This window comes from Archocentrus centrarchus, chromosome 22, assembly GCF_007364275.1.
Source record: "Archocentrus centrarchus isolate MPI-CPG fArcCen1 chromosome 22, fArcCen1, whole genome shotgun sequence".
NCBI classification, from domain to species: Eukaryota; Metazoa; Chordata; class Actinopteri; order Cichliformes; family Cichlidae; genus Archocentrus; species Archocentrus centrarchus.
Window position 1 is genome coordinate 23,645,440 of NC_044367.1, and position 14,657 is coordinate 23,660,096.

At 40.3% G+C, this 14,657-nt stretch overlaps 1 protein-coding gene across 1 annotated transcript in view; it reads left to right on the forward strand.

Moving 5' to 3' along the window:
* Positions 1-14,657, forward strand: part of LOC115772846 (leucine-rich repeat and fibronectin type-III domain-containing protein 2) — a 139,003-nt gene that overhangs the window by 44,763 nt on the left and 79,583 nt on the right. Inside the window, exon 2 of the mRNA XM_030719257.1 lies at positions 2,666-2,782. The gene's annotated coding sequence lies outside the window, so the exon portion shown is untranslated. The remainder of the gene's footprint in view (positions 1-2,665; positions 2,783-14,657) is intronic.

Sequence of the window (14,657 nt, forward strand, 5' to 3'; positions counted from 1 at the left end):
TAGGATAGGTGGTGTTTCTGTGGCTCACTGGACGTCTGCTGGACAATGACACATTATAGTGACTGTAAAATGGCACTTGAAGAAACGAGACTTCAAAGAAGCAACTGAGATAGCAGCTGCCCAATCAGATCTCACTTTAGCAGGATAATAGCATTCAGGTCCCTGGAGGCAGAAATGAGGATGTCATAAATTATGAATTTCCATGAGAACAGATATGGATGGTGGTGTCATGCAATAATTGGCACAGCACTTAGCTCCAAGAGAAGCTGGCTGGTGGCTGAGTGATGCATGCCGCGGGCACCTGCCTGGAAAACATGTTGAAGTGATTTGCAAAGTCAGCGTGACACAAAGAAGCGCCCTCAATTATCATGTTGACCCAAGGCTGTATGATGGGGCCACACAGTGGGGAACAACAGTAGGTTTAAGGTTAGAAGACGCCTGGGCTGGTGGAGTGAAGCTGCACTTGAAAATATACCCGCACATCTTTTCTGAACTGACATGCTACCCAGAGGTGCAACTCTTAAGTTCAGGCTCCTGGACATTTCAGAATGGAGGAAGTCAGGAAGATTACCAAAAATAATAAAAAAAAAAAAAAACACCATGATGGGGAAAAAAGCATGATATAGTCTGCTAAATTGGGACAAATGATAAGCCTGGAAGATTGTGCAGACACAGTGTAGTGCTAAGTAACAAATATATAAAATACAAGAATTTCAGTCCCTCAAACTGAAGCACAGACTTAGGACATGGGCTAATTATATGAAAAGACCAACAAGAGTCTTGGCTATTGGCCCGTTACTGTAATCACTTTACAGTTTCTGTAAAGCAGCAATGTAACGGACAACAAAAATACTCCTACATTCAGTACACAAGTTTTTTACTTATCTGTACTCTTACCAGATGAAACGTTTGTGTGAAGGGAGGAGAAAATGGTAAAGCAGTCTGCAACTTTACAAAGCACAAAAGGTCAAGTGCAATCTGAACCCAGACCACAAAATCTATCCACTGCCCTTACACAACATCAGCTCTTTCCAAGCATCTGCAAAGACAATATACAAGCACCGAGATAGTAACAACCCTAAATATATGCTGACCCTTGTGGCCACAAGATTTTTCTGTGAAGTGCTCTTAGAACTGGTGTTCACCAACTTTGCTGTGACTGCGGTGTTTAAACGGTTAAACACTACTAGAAAGACATTTCCTCAGTAGGATAGAGATTTGCGCCAGTGTGTGGGACTGTAGCCTAGGTTTAACTGGTAAGTATGTAACAATGCAGCTCAGGATGTGGAGTAATGTAAGTTTTGTAATGATGAAATAGAACTTCAAGGACAAAACTACTATGACTACTTTTTAGTAATCCCCAACACTGCAGTTAACCACAAAGCAAACCATATTATTTGTCTCATAATTCAAATAAAAACACTCCAAAAAGTGGCACCAACAAAAACATGGTAGATGCAATGCCTTAAATGTTATTAAACAGGTACAGTAGGTTAAGGTGGCGATTTGCAGAGAATCGCCACTTTATGTTGGAGAGGTTTGTGTGTCCCAGGGATCCCAGGCTATGTTGTCCTGGGTTTTGTCCCATGAGAGGGTCTCCCAAGGCAAATTGGTCCTGGGTGAGGGGTCAGATGAAGAGTGATTCAGATGACTCTTATGAGAGAGAAATCAAGGGAACAGTTTACCATGCCCGGGATAGAGTTACTGGGGCCCAACCCTAGAGTCAGGCCTGGGGAGGGTGGCCGGGCCTGCCCTCCTGTAGGCCCATCACCTGCAGGGTGCAGTGTGTGTCGAGCAGCAACCAAGGGCGGGGGCCCTGGTGAACTGATCCCTGGCCATTGAGGCTGGTGATTGGGACACACACTTCAGGTCATGGACAACTTGTTGCCCCAAGTGGAGGAGTTTTGGTAGCAGCCGAAAGAATGAGATTGCAGATACAAGCTGCATAAATTAGCTTTCTCTGAAAGGTGGCCGGACTCTCCCTTAGAGATAGGGTGAAGAGTGCAGTTTATCTGAGAGGGGCTCAGAGTAGAGAGGTTACTCCTTCTCGTCGAAAGGAGCCAGTTGAGGTGGTTTGTGCATTTGGCTAGGATGCCTTCTGGGTGTCTTCTGGGAGAGGCAAGGAGTCTCTGTGTCTGTGTGGTCTGTTCAGACCTGGTATAGAGTGATTTGGATTTTTGTCTGATCACTGTTAGATCCACTGCTAAAAATGAGAAAGATAAGCCTTATGGTTACAGATGTTTTTGTGACATTCTGATATGTGCTGCTGAAGAACTACATTGCTTATCAGGAACATCATTATTATTGATTCATGTGATTATTGTGTGTATGTTTTTCTCCCCTAAAATGTAACAAATAAATTGTCTAAAAACAAAACATCAATCATTACAAATGTTTTCATCTATGCTACTACATATGTATTATCTAATTATTTAAATAAAAAGCAAATGCAGATAACAAATCAAAATCCTGAAACAAACAGTAAATATGGAAACATGTTTCAAAATAATGCTGGCCTCAGGAAAAAATCTCAAACTCCACAGTTAGGGTTTGGGCAGACTCGGTCTTTCTTCTCGAAAATAAAAAGGATTAGAAGCCAAAGAAATGTCCAAGACCAGTGCCATTTCTCATTCTCTCCCTGTCTCTCCACATTGTTTTCCTGCAGGTGAAAGAGTGAACGAATGAGGTGCAGGACACAAACACACACGTCGCCTTGCAACGTTCATCCGTGGGAGGAAGAGAACAACTTTGGATTGTTTGTTGCCCCCGGGAGGAATTCAAGGTCAGTGCACAGTGCACACGAACTCACACACACAGAGTCCAGCTTCAAAACAAATAAACAGGAGGACAGTCTTTTCTGTTGCAGCCTTAGATTATTCATAAACCTAATAATAATTGCATTTCATATAGGTATTTAACTGACAGTTCATTTCATCCTTACATACTTAAGTTTTTTTATTCTTTCAAGTATCCTTTCATCTTTTCTTGCTTCTTTTGACCCTCTTATTAAAAAAAGGAAAGAAGGAAGAATGCCAAATCTTTGCATGCCTCCCTTCCCTTATTCTTTTGTTTTTTACTTCCTTTCTCATCTCTTCCTGGCTCTGAATTTTATCCCCTCCTTCCTTTTTAAATTTTGCTTCTATTGTCCTTCTGTCCTTTATCTCCCCCTTAAAAATGCTTATATCTAAAGAAAAACACTAGTCAACACGTCCAAACAAACACCAGGCTGTCCAAGGATGTTTTTTTTTTTTTACCACTGTGAAGTCCACATGCTGGGAAGAATTTGGATTTTAATTGCTTCCCCATAGATCTCTGCCTCACCAAGGAACTGGGTTAATTGCATAAGAAGAGGAAGGCATTTTCATTGAATGCTGCCAGCCACTGTCGCTGCAGCAAAGCCGTGTTGTAGGTTATTTAGCCACAGCTATGGAAATAAAGATGATATCTGGCTGTTTTCTGAGAATGGTGACATCAGTTTCAAAAAGCTTTTAAAGTGTCACTCCTGACAGGATCGTGTTTTTGTTGTAACTGAGCTAGACCTGAAAAAGTTGTAGTAGTATTAAAACTCTGCTTAATACTAAGTTCAAAGCCTTCACTTCGTCTCTGTATTCAGTTTAGCATTGCTTCCTCTAACTGATTTCCATGGGGAAGGGATTTGATATTCCCAAGCAGCAGTGTGTGATGTATGAACAATCTGTCCATTTCATATCAACGCATTGCTTTTGCCAAGATGTTAAGGGTAGAGTGAAGTGAAATACAAATAGTTCGTCATGTTCATCCATTTGTTATAGTCATGCCTCCGGAGTGCTGAAAACAAGCAAGCACTTGAGGTTGCACCTTGACAACACTTGACTTTAGATTGACAGTGGCATTAGTTTTGCCAGTAGCACTGATAAGCTAATTGATAGTCCTCAGGCTGCTCTCACTGCAGCTGCATTATTAACCAAGAAACTGTAGTTAAATGTCAGGATGCTAGACTAATTAGTCCACCCAATGTGTTGATGTCAAAAGTTTTTATTCTTCTTTTAGCTAAGGATTTGTTTTTTTGTAACATTCAATCACTCCTACTCACTGAATTCAGGGTCTCAGCTATACCCAGCCCTCCTTCTGTCTCCTTACTTCCTTTTCCCTGATTTTCCCTCTCCTATCTTGTTTTTTACTTTAGCCTTCTCTGCTTCCTTCTGTTTTACTTCCTTTTGTTTTGTTCTTTGCTCCCTCTCTTCCTTCCCAGTTTCCTCTGTTCATTTTGCTTAATTTCATTCTTCCTTCCTCCACCCCCTGACTTTTCATGCCCCCAACCTTCCTCCTGTCATTTGTCTTTTATTTTTACCTTCCATATTCAAAGGCCTGAATTTGAGTCAAAGCTATTTCTAGATGCTAAGGAGTAGGTTTGTGATGGTTATTATTTGATAGTATGTATACAGATTATAACAAGGTCAAATCTACACTGTAATCAGTATGTAAAACATGCTGGTTGCAATAAATCAGTCTTCTGTAAGTGCAATCTCCTCCATCAGTACCTAACGCAGAAAAGGTAGGCTATCACTTCTTAAATAATTGTATTTAATCAGACTTAGTTGACAGCGTATAGTATCAAACTATACATGTTTAAATCAGGAAAATATTAAACTATCTTGCTTTACAGTATTTCTGAACTGCTAACTCGCATTTCCTGAGTCCACCACCCATTTTCCCAAAACCTTAAACACAAATCCAAAAACTCAAGCTAATTCCCCCAAATCCCAGACTTTCCAGTCAAAATCAAAGAATCACTGCAAAAAGTAGTTACCTTTTTGCAAAACCAAACACTGTGGGCAGATCACACACATGGCAAGTAATAAATCATTTCACAAAGACCATCTGTTACACACTACATCAGATAATTTAAGACACAGCATCCAGGGCATGTAGTCAACAGAAAATGTTTATTTCAAGTGTATGCAGTGAAACACTGCCATAGTCAGAGTGACAGTGCTGAATGTAGATAAACAAACAATACGTAAATAATAAATAAAATAAAATAACATGCAACAGAAAACACATCACTGTACGACAGATTCAGTCTGTCCAGAGGACCTCATTCACATCACAGGCAATGGGGGAACCCCCCCCCACTTGCGTGACGAATCCAGCTTTGACAGGACTCTACACTAACATCGTCACATGCCTGTTCCATTGCCTGCAGTATATTCTCCCAGCTGTAGGGCTGGCGGTCAAACACCTTCCACCTCCACGCAGAGAAAACTCCTCTATTGGACTGAGGAACGGGCTGAAAGGGGATGGAACACTTTCATGTAGCGCTGCTTGTTTGCGAACCACTCATGTATCTGGACGGCACGGTGAAAGTTCACATTGTCCCAAACTATGATATATACAGGAGGCACTGCTTGCTGATCCAGCTGTTCATGCGCAGCCATGCAGTCCTGTAGATCACCCAGGAATGTGAGGAGATGCCCGGTGTGGTATGGCCCCAGGTTAGCATGATGGTGGAGGACCCCCGCAGTTACCAATAGCAGCACAGAGGGGGGGCATTGCCACCCCGCTGGCCAGGGACTTCCACATGTTGCGTGAAAAGGGTGCTCCTGCCACCCGCATGTGGTCGTTGTTCAAGTCTGGGAAAGTAGGAGTGCACGAATGTATATTGCCAGTGGACACTGCATTGTAATGAACATCACAGTATTTGCAGTGTGGCACAATGTGTGTCAAATGTTGTAGAGCATGGCACAGTGAATGTCTTTGTCCTGCTTCCCTCGTTGTCATCCCGCGGACGAGGACATGGTATATGATGGGTGCCCGTATCTCATCAGTGATGACTGTTCTTGGTCATCCTCGTCCACCACCTCTCACATGCACTCTTCCTCCTCTGCCTCTCTGTATGTGTCTGTCCACTGTAGATGCACACGTGCCACCTGTACACTCAACTGACTTTTATCCTGCCCAGTTGGTCTGGTCACATCATTTGACAAATGTGTGTTCACTTGTGAGTTGCTGTGTGTAACAGACGACAGTGGTGTTGGAGTTGTGTTTGCATTCTGCTGACAGTGTTTACGGTTTTGCAACGCAGGTGTGAAATGACTGAAGCTGTGTTTAAGGTTCAGCAACACACGTGTGAAGTGTGTTTAGTGACTGAGATGTGTTTGCTGTTACGCAAAAAAGAGTGAGTGAGTTGCACCGGATGTGGCTAAGTGCCTGAACTGTGTTCGCGGTTTGGCCAGAAGAGTGTGTGATTTGAGAAGTTCGTTTAGGCTTCTGTGGATTTGATTTATGGAATGGGGTTTAGCGTTTTAGCGATTGTGAAATAATGTAACTAGTTATGGAGTTGCCAACATATTCTGTTTTACTGCAGGCTAAGCAACACCTGACAGTCAATTTGGCCGTTAGGATGTCTCGTTAAAGTTTGAAGGAGTGTAGCAGACCAGTTCACATTAAGTTTTAAACGAGTCCACTTCTGAATCTATTCATCTATTTACACCGTCTGACAAAAGAGGGTCTGCATCTACGACATGTGAGGGGGAAAAAAAAAGTTCATACATTTGTTATATTAGACTAGAAAGATTTGAATTATCAAAAAGTAAAAACTACATATGTATTGTTGAAGTTTTTAGCAAGACTTAGCGTCCCCTGTGACTTTTCAGAGTGTATGCTTGAGTGCAGGCTTTCCCATTCTGCCTTTATTTTTTTTTTTTTACTTTCTTCTGCGCTCGCCAAATAGTCAGTTTTTTGTTAATTCCTTTTTGTTTGGTTTCATATGTGTGCTGCCCCCATAATTCTTCCCATTTCTGCTTCCTTGTTAATGTAGGCAGCTCTCATGGATTTAATGATAGCTGAAGATGAAGTTAGGGCCGTACAGTAACAAACCCCTTAAGACTGATGCCTGCCACAAAATCTGTGTAAAATATTCCAACAAAGACGTCACTGGCTGAGGATAATAATACCTGTTTTATAGGTTTAGGGCATTGATGTGCAAGCAGGGTCAGGTGGAAATACAGGGAGAGTGTAAATTACTGTCAGAGAACATTAAGGGCAGCCTGTAGTTTGACAGCACTAGTGTTAGACCTTATACGAAGTTCAAAGAGTTGTTTACACAGAGAAGCAGAATTTACAACCTCCGCTAATGGACCAAATAAGGTTGTGTTAGTGCAAAACATGGGAAAAATTAACAAGTAACCATAGCTCATTAACATAAAATACATTGTGCCTCGTCTCAAAGCACATTTGAGCTACAAAGTCCAGTTAGTTTGACTAGTGTAATTGCTGTGTGCCATGCTCGGGCATGCTTAATCGTGCCATTTGAAAAGGTGGGCTAAATGTGCTTCAGTTGGACTGCTTCAGTTGACCATGGTTCTTGTGCAGTGTGACTGCTAACTGCACACAGGCGCTAAACTCCAGTAATTCCTCAATGACAGTCCCCTTAGTGAAAATCATTCTGTTTAACAATTAAATCTATTAAGGCCTTCATCAGGGTCAGGGAGTTTGGGACTCTTTATCTTATTCTTCATGCATCTTGAGATGTGTCTCCCACCACGCCAAGGGTTTCTCACACAGCAGGCTCACAGGGTGGGGGCATTAGGTAGCCAATGGATTTATACTTCTGTGTTAAATCTATCCCATCTCACTGCAAACCATTCTGAAACCCTACAGTTTAATTGCTGTTGTAACCTGATGAATATCTCGCTAGAAAAGGTAACTAAACATCAATGTCAATGTAGCCCACACAGCTATAAATGCTGTCAATAGCACGGGTCGCTTTTTTAGGCTATGTCGTTGGCTCTACATTGAGTCACCTCAGAGGTAAAATTCCAGCCTTCAGCACCACTCTAAATGTTAGCATGCAAACACCACATGGCGAAATGATAAATAGTTTCTTTGTTAACTACATTTGCCTGTTATTGTTAGTTTGTTAAACCTACATGTCAGCATTTACCTCCAAGCACCGCCTCAAAGCATGCATACATCATAACTAAATCACAGTTTACTCAGATATTGTCATAATAAGTTTGTGGGCACTTTTTGTGCTATGTAGTAGTCGACGATGGCTGCTAGCATATCTGAGCATCAGCAAATGTCTAAATAACAGATTTATTTATCACCTGGCTGTCAAGGGTCAAAGTTAAGTTTTTGTTTAAAAATCACTGAATTGTTCAGCTGTTTAAAAAATGGAAAATTAGTTTATAGAGAATATTACCTTGAACTGAGAGCTAAGTCACTTGTACCAGGGCTATTAACTTTCCCTGTGAACTTCTTTACTTGTCAACATGGGTAAATGGTGTTAATCACTACACAAATTAGAAATCTACATAAAGCTTAAGTGCATCACTGGTTACTGTTAGCCAATCAATGTCCTTGAGCTCACTGGGTGGAGGGCATTATATAATTTATCACATTATTGCAATCTAATTGATATGTCAAATATCAATCACCACTTCCTACATTGCATCCACCACTCAGTCTCCACACACACAGCCTACACTTCCTCTTCCATAATCTGAATTTTAATAATGGTTGATGATATATTGATTTTTATGTCAATATGTCACTCTAAAAAATACATTGTTTAAATGAAATGCAGCTCTCTGTGGACTGGTTGTGTTTTACTGGACTCCACTTTCTATTTTTGAAGTCATAAAACATTTTGACCTGAATAATTTAACTTTTTCCAGTTTAATAAATCAGATAACAGGCCAGGTGTTTTCAGGAAGCATCACCATTTTTTAATGGCTACTGAATGATTAAAATTATTGAAGCAAGGATTTAGTGAATGTTTGGGTGATTTCAAGCACATAGATGTGACGCTGGTTAACTGGAAGACTGTTTAATGCCGGTAAAGTTTAAATGGAAAAACTTGTTACAGTTTTTTTCATTGCACACAATGGATTTCCTTTTTGAAATGGCATTCTACACAGCATTGTATAATTTTGTGTATTAACAATCATGTCATCACACAAAATGCCCATCTTGGACAAATCAAGTTGTAACTTACAGGGCTGAAAAATTAAACCTGGTGATTTTGATTGACAGGTATGCCAGCAGGCAGCTGTGGCTGATAACTGTCTGTTAAGCCTCACTGCCACTAATCGGAGTCACTGAACTGGACCTCTTGGTTATATTCGTGCTTTTGGTGCCTTTAGAGCAGTTTTGATGGAATCATCTACCATATAATGCGGCTTGCTGTGTGCTACAAATTGTTCAAGATGGTACCTCAGTTTTGGTAAATGCAGCATGTACACCTCAGACTTTTAATACAACTCGGGGTCACGCCACCTACAGAACACGGTGGCATGACTCTGCAATGGTTGAAAGTATAAATGAAGTGAAGACTGAAGATTACAGAGCACTAGTGAATGATATTGTGGAATCACGTGCTGAAGACTACATGCACAATCTGTGACTATCCTGTGGGCGTCCACATCTGAACTGGAAGACCAAGACAGAAGGTGTACACATAGAGGAGATGAACAGGCTCTGGTTCCTAAGGAAGCTGAGGTCCTTCGATGTATGCAACAAATTGTTAAAGATTTTCTTAAAAATAAGCAAGCCAGTTGTGGTGAGTCTAGTGTACTTTGCTGTGGTCTGCTGGGGGAGCAGCATCAGTGCTGGTGACATGATCAGACTGAATAAATTGATTAGGAAAGCTGGCACTGATTGACTGCAAACTGGACATTTCTGTATAATCGTGACCACCTTCTGCATCACTTACTGGACAGGCAACAGGGTACCTATGACAGATATAGAAAATTTTACCAAGTACTACCAGTACTTAAAACATAAATACACATTGCATGTACTGCTTAGATGCACTGCTGAATACAATATAACTATATTGTCAGGAGGCAAAAGCTAGTTTCTGTGACAGGAAAAAATACTGCTAGGCACATGCTGTAATGAACATGATGTGCTGTGATCAGTTTTTTTTTTTTTTTTTTTAATAAAGCTGAGATGCATTGTTTCCTCTGCAGCTATCTCTGGAGAGTGGGTGTGTTTGGAAGCCTTTCCTAACAGATCTGTGAAAGGAATATGGGGAAATATGTGATATGCTTAAAACGTTGCCCAAGCAAATTGAGTTCAAAGAACTAAACCAAACTTGACAGTCAAACAAAATCTGCTACATCCCACAGTCATGAAGATTATATAAAAGCTGGCTGATGAAACTGTAACAGATTTTTCTGTGCAGCAAAGTGTTTTTTTTTGCCTACGTTGAGCTTTGATCACAAAATGTCTGGATGGTGAGATCTTTGAATAGTTCTTTCTCCTACGGCAAGTGTTTATGAACTTTTTCCAAAACTTTCACCCTGGTCGGTGAACAGTAAAGCATTACACATTACTTATAATGGCGAGGAGGTGTGTTTGGAAGAATATAGCCCCCGTGGCTGCCTGATTTGTTTGCCCTGTGTATGTGTCTCACATGTGAGGAGAAACATAAGTCAGATAAGGCTTTGTTTCTCATGCTTGTGTAATTGTAGCTGAGACACTGAAGTGTTGTTAGAAGTTGCCTGGGGTCAAACCATATGCTTGTACCCCAAAAATCTTAGGTAGACAGTGTTTTGTGCTATACAAGGATTTTTTTTTTTTTTTATATAGATACGGATACACTGGAGGAATGGGAGTTGGAAGAATGAGATGCAGTGAATGCCTCCTGCTGACTGAGTTTTGGGGTAGAACTGGGAGTAAGACACTGCGATAAAGCAGCTTCGGTTGTTCACTGGCTAAGGATATTTTTATGCCACTCGAGATCTACTTTTATAGAGTAAGAACAAAAATATATACTTTTTCACACAAATCCTTGGCCTACTTGCACTAGTTACAAAGACTTGTATTCAGTTGTAAAGTTTCCAGTAATCATACGATTATGGTTTTCACATGGTATATGAGGCAGTTATGTTTACATGGCAAAGTTTAAAATTGGAACATCCAACCATGCAGGACTTTGCTATTTGTTCTCATTATATACCTGGAAACAGTAGTTTTTTTTGTTGTTGTTGTTTTTTGTTTTTTGCCTCAAGGAGATTGTTTCAACTGGTTTGGAAACGAAGTGTTAGGTGGTTGTGTAGCAAAGAACAAGTGTGTCTGTCTTTAGGGTATTCCCATTGTTGGAAATTTTATGCCATTTCAGTGGAGTTGGATGGACGCTACTATATTTTATGCTCAGTTTTAAAATCTGACCAATGTATATGTCATTTCAGTTATCCAGATTATGCCTTTGTAAAGTATCGGAATAACTGATTTATCTTTATCTTTTAACTTGTTCATCACTGACTCAAACCTTGTAAAAACCATGCATCTTTAGTTCAGCAGTTGATACTCCAGCAGAAGTGGGCTAAACAAAGTGACTAGTCCAACACAACCAATTATTCGATTGATTGCAGTAATTTGCGTCAAAATTAATTGATTTTGCCATTATCCATGCTAATTTCAAAAGGTTGCACTCACACCCTGCTGGCAGAGTGGGAGTAACAGGGAAATGTCTTACCATCCTGGCTCCTCAGCATTCACATTATTCCTAATTGATTGGCCTTATTATAGGCACATGAGAAATAGAAGTTTAGACTAAATTAGCTACTTCTGTGTGTTACACATTTCTCTTTGTTAACAAGAGAAAACAGTCACAAAGCCCCTTGTACAGCCCCTTTTAATTAGCTGAATCAATTGCATCTGCTTTAATCTAGGATTTTATTTTGTTGTAACTGCGCTTGTAACCAGTGTCTTAGCAGTTATTTGCTCCCAGCAAATGGCTGCTAAGACACACCTATTACATCTATTGTGAGCTGTCACAAAATGCTAATTTCTGAGCTTGTTAACGCTCAAAGATCATACCTGCATCACATGTAACTCTGGGAATTCATGGGCATACTGACCATGTTAGCTAGCTGTTCAGGTAGCAGGCTGGCATGTATATTTATGTATTCCCCTCCTTAGCTCTGTCATGGTTCATTTCTGTTAGTTTTGCTTTTAGTATTGAATTCATTACATATCAGCCTGCCTCACCCTTATTATCATCTGTTTTCAGTAATCTAGTTATTAATGTATGTCCCTGGTTCTTGTAATACCCAGGTTGTTTTTTTGTTTTTTGTTTTTTTTTCTTCAGCATTTATAATTTCAATCCTTAATATCACTACACCGCTACAGGATAATTATCATAATTTCCATGCATCCAGATGGGGAGAAAAGTGATTACACAGACAAGAAAAATGGAAACAATCACATGACCATAATTACACATCACACGTACGAGCAACAATTATCATCCGATTTTTGTCTTCTCATCAACCTTTGCCAGAAAAGGATGCAGGCTGCCAAAGTATTTAATACTGGTGCCTTTCACTTTTTAAAGAACAACAAAGTGTTTTCACAGGGACTGTATTGAAAATACATAAAAAAGTAATTAAACCAGTTTAAGTTATTAGTTGCTATTTAAATGGAAGTGCAGATAAGGTAGCGGTATCTCTGACAAAGACAGATGGATACCGCTGTCTCATAAAAGCATTTGGGCTTTTATGAGACAGTGATGATCACTTCTGAGCCATCATTAAGCTGTATTAAAGACTTGAACAGAATGTGAAATTAGATGTTAAAAAAATTCAGAATTGGCTCTGATGAAACCTGCAAAGGTTTTTTTTTTTCATCAAAAGGACATCAGTCACCTGAAAAAGTTCCTACCTTGATTAAAAAGTATTGATTGAGAATGGAAGGACAACCGGGCCATTTTCTATAAGCCAGGAGTAAAAAACAAAACAAAAAAACAAACACAAAAAAACAAGCTCTTTCCTTTCTATGGTTTTATGACCAACATTGTCTAACTTGCTGTTTAGCCCATTGAAAGCTCAACAGACTTGATTTTAAATCGTCATCGTTCATTGTTCTGTGACTGTCACTGTCGAGAAGAAATGATGGGAATTTGTTTGACAGTAGTTGTATTGACAACTACACTTTGGTATAACAGCATGGGTTTTTCTTTTGCACAACAAAAAACAAACTGAGTCATCATTATAATATACATTTGTGCCAACAATAGATACAGAAGCAGACAGTACATTCTGCAGCCTACACAGCCTCTTCAGTTTTGAGTAACAGTTCCTGAATGTGCTGTTTGACAGTGACGATTGGAACTACAGCTGCTTGTTCTCCCAGAGCTGGCATGACTCAGAGCTTCATGTCTATCTAATATGCGAAACACTTCTGATATGTTCAAACTTATATCTCCCATCATCCCTCATCTCCAGCTGGTGTGGCTGTGGTTATTGCATACTGACTTGTCAGCAATTTACAAGAATACCATGGCATTGTGTAATACATTTAGAAGGCTTCCTGTTAACTTTCCTAAAGGGAGGCAATATGAAATGGGCTGGCCAGTCTATTATTTGCCTACACTATATTTCCCAAAATATTCATTCACCATCCAAATCATTGAATTCAGGTGTTCCAGTCCCTTTCATGACCACAGGTGAATCAAACAAAGCAGACTGCTTCTACAAACGTTTGTTAAGGAGCTCAGTAAATTCCAACATGATACAGGATGCCACCTGTGCAACACATTTCCTCGCTACTAAATATTCCAAAGTAAAGCAAGTTAGCCACGAAATGCTAGGGCATGTAAAATCACGTAGCGGGGTTAGCAGACGCTGAGGTGCATAGTATGCAGAGGTCACCAACTTTCTGTGGACTCAATCGGTAGACCTCCAAACTTCATGTGGCCTTCAGATTAGCTCAAGAACAGTGTACAGAGAGCTTCATTGAATGGGTTTCCATGGCCCAGCAGCTGCAGCCAAGCCTTATATCATCAAGTGCAATGCAAAGCATCAGATGAAGTGGTGTAAAGCACATCACCACTGGACTCTGGAGTAGTGGAGACATGTTCTCTGGAGTGACGACTTGCACATCTGTCTGACAATCCTATTGGATGAGTCTGGGTTTGATGGCTGCCAGGAGAACGGTACTTTGGCTGCATTGTCCCAAGTGTAGTTTGGAGGAGGGAGAATTATGGTGTGGGGCTGTTTGTCAGTAGTTGAGCTCGGCCTCTTAGTTCCAGTGAAAAGAACTCTTAACGCTTCAGCATACCAAGACATTTTGGACAATTTTATGCTCCCAACTTTGTGGGAACAGTTTGGGGATGGCCCCTTCCTGTTCCAACATGACTGCACACTAGTGCACAAAGGAGGTCCATAAAGACATGGATGAGTGAGTTTGGTGTTGAAAAACTAGATGCCTGGACAGAGTTTGACATCGTTTTAAACCCTATGGATTCTGAATGGGATGTCACTTAAGTTCCAATTCATGCAAATACTTTGGGGAATATGGAGTATATCTCCTGTACCTTTAAAAAAAAAAAAAAAAAAATCACCTAAACATCCTTTTGGATCACTGCCTGAATACTGACTATCATCTGAATGGCAAAACCCTAAAATGGATTGTGTATGGAAACCACATATATATTTTGTCAGTACTTTTCTAAGCTCAGTTGAGGTTGCACACATTTGTACTGCCTCCATCAAATAAGCAATTTCAATGGGTGTGTAGCCTGATACAGGTTTTCCCCTTAGGGCTTATGCTGTATGTGCTCACTGCTGAGAATATTCAGTATTACAAACTCACATACTTGACCTGATTTTCTGCTCTTGACAGTACATGCCAAACTGCTGTCCTTGTGTACTACTCTCTTGAGG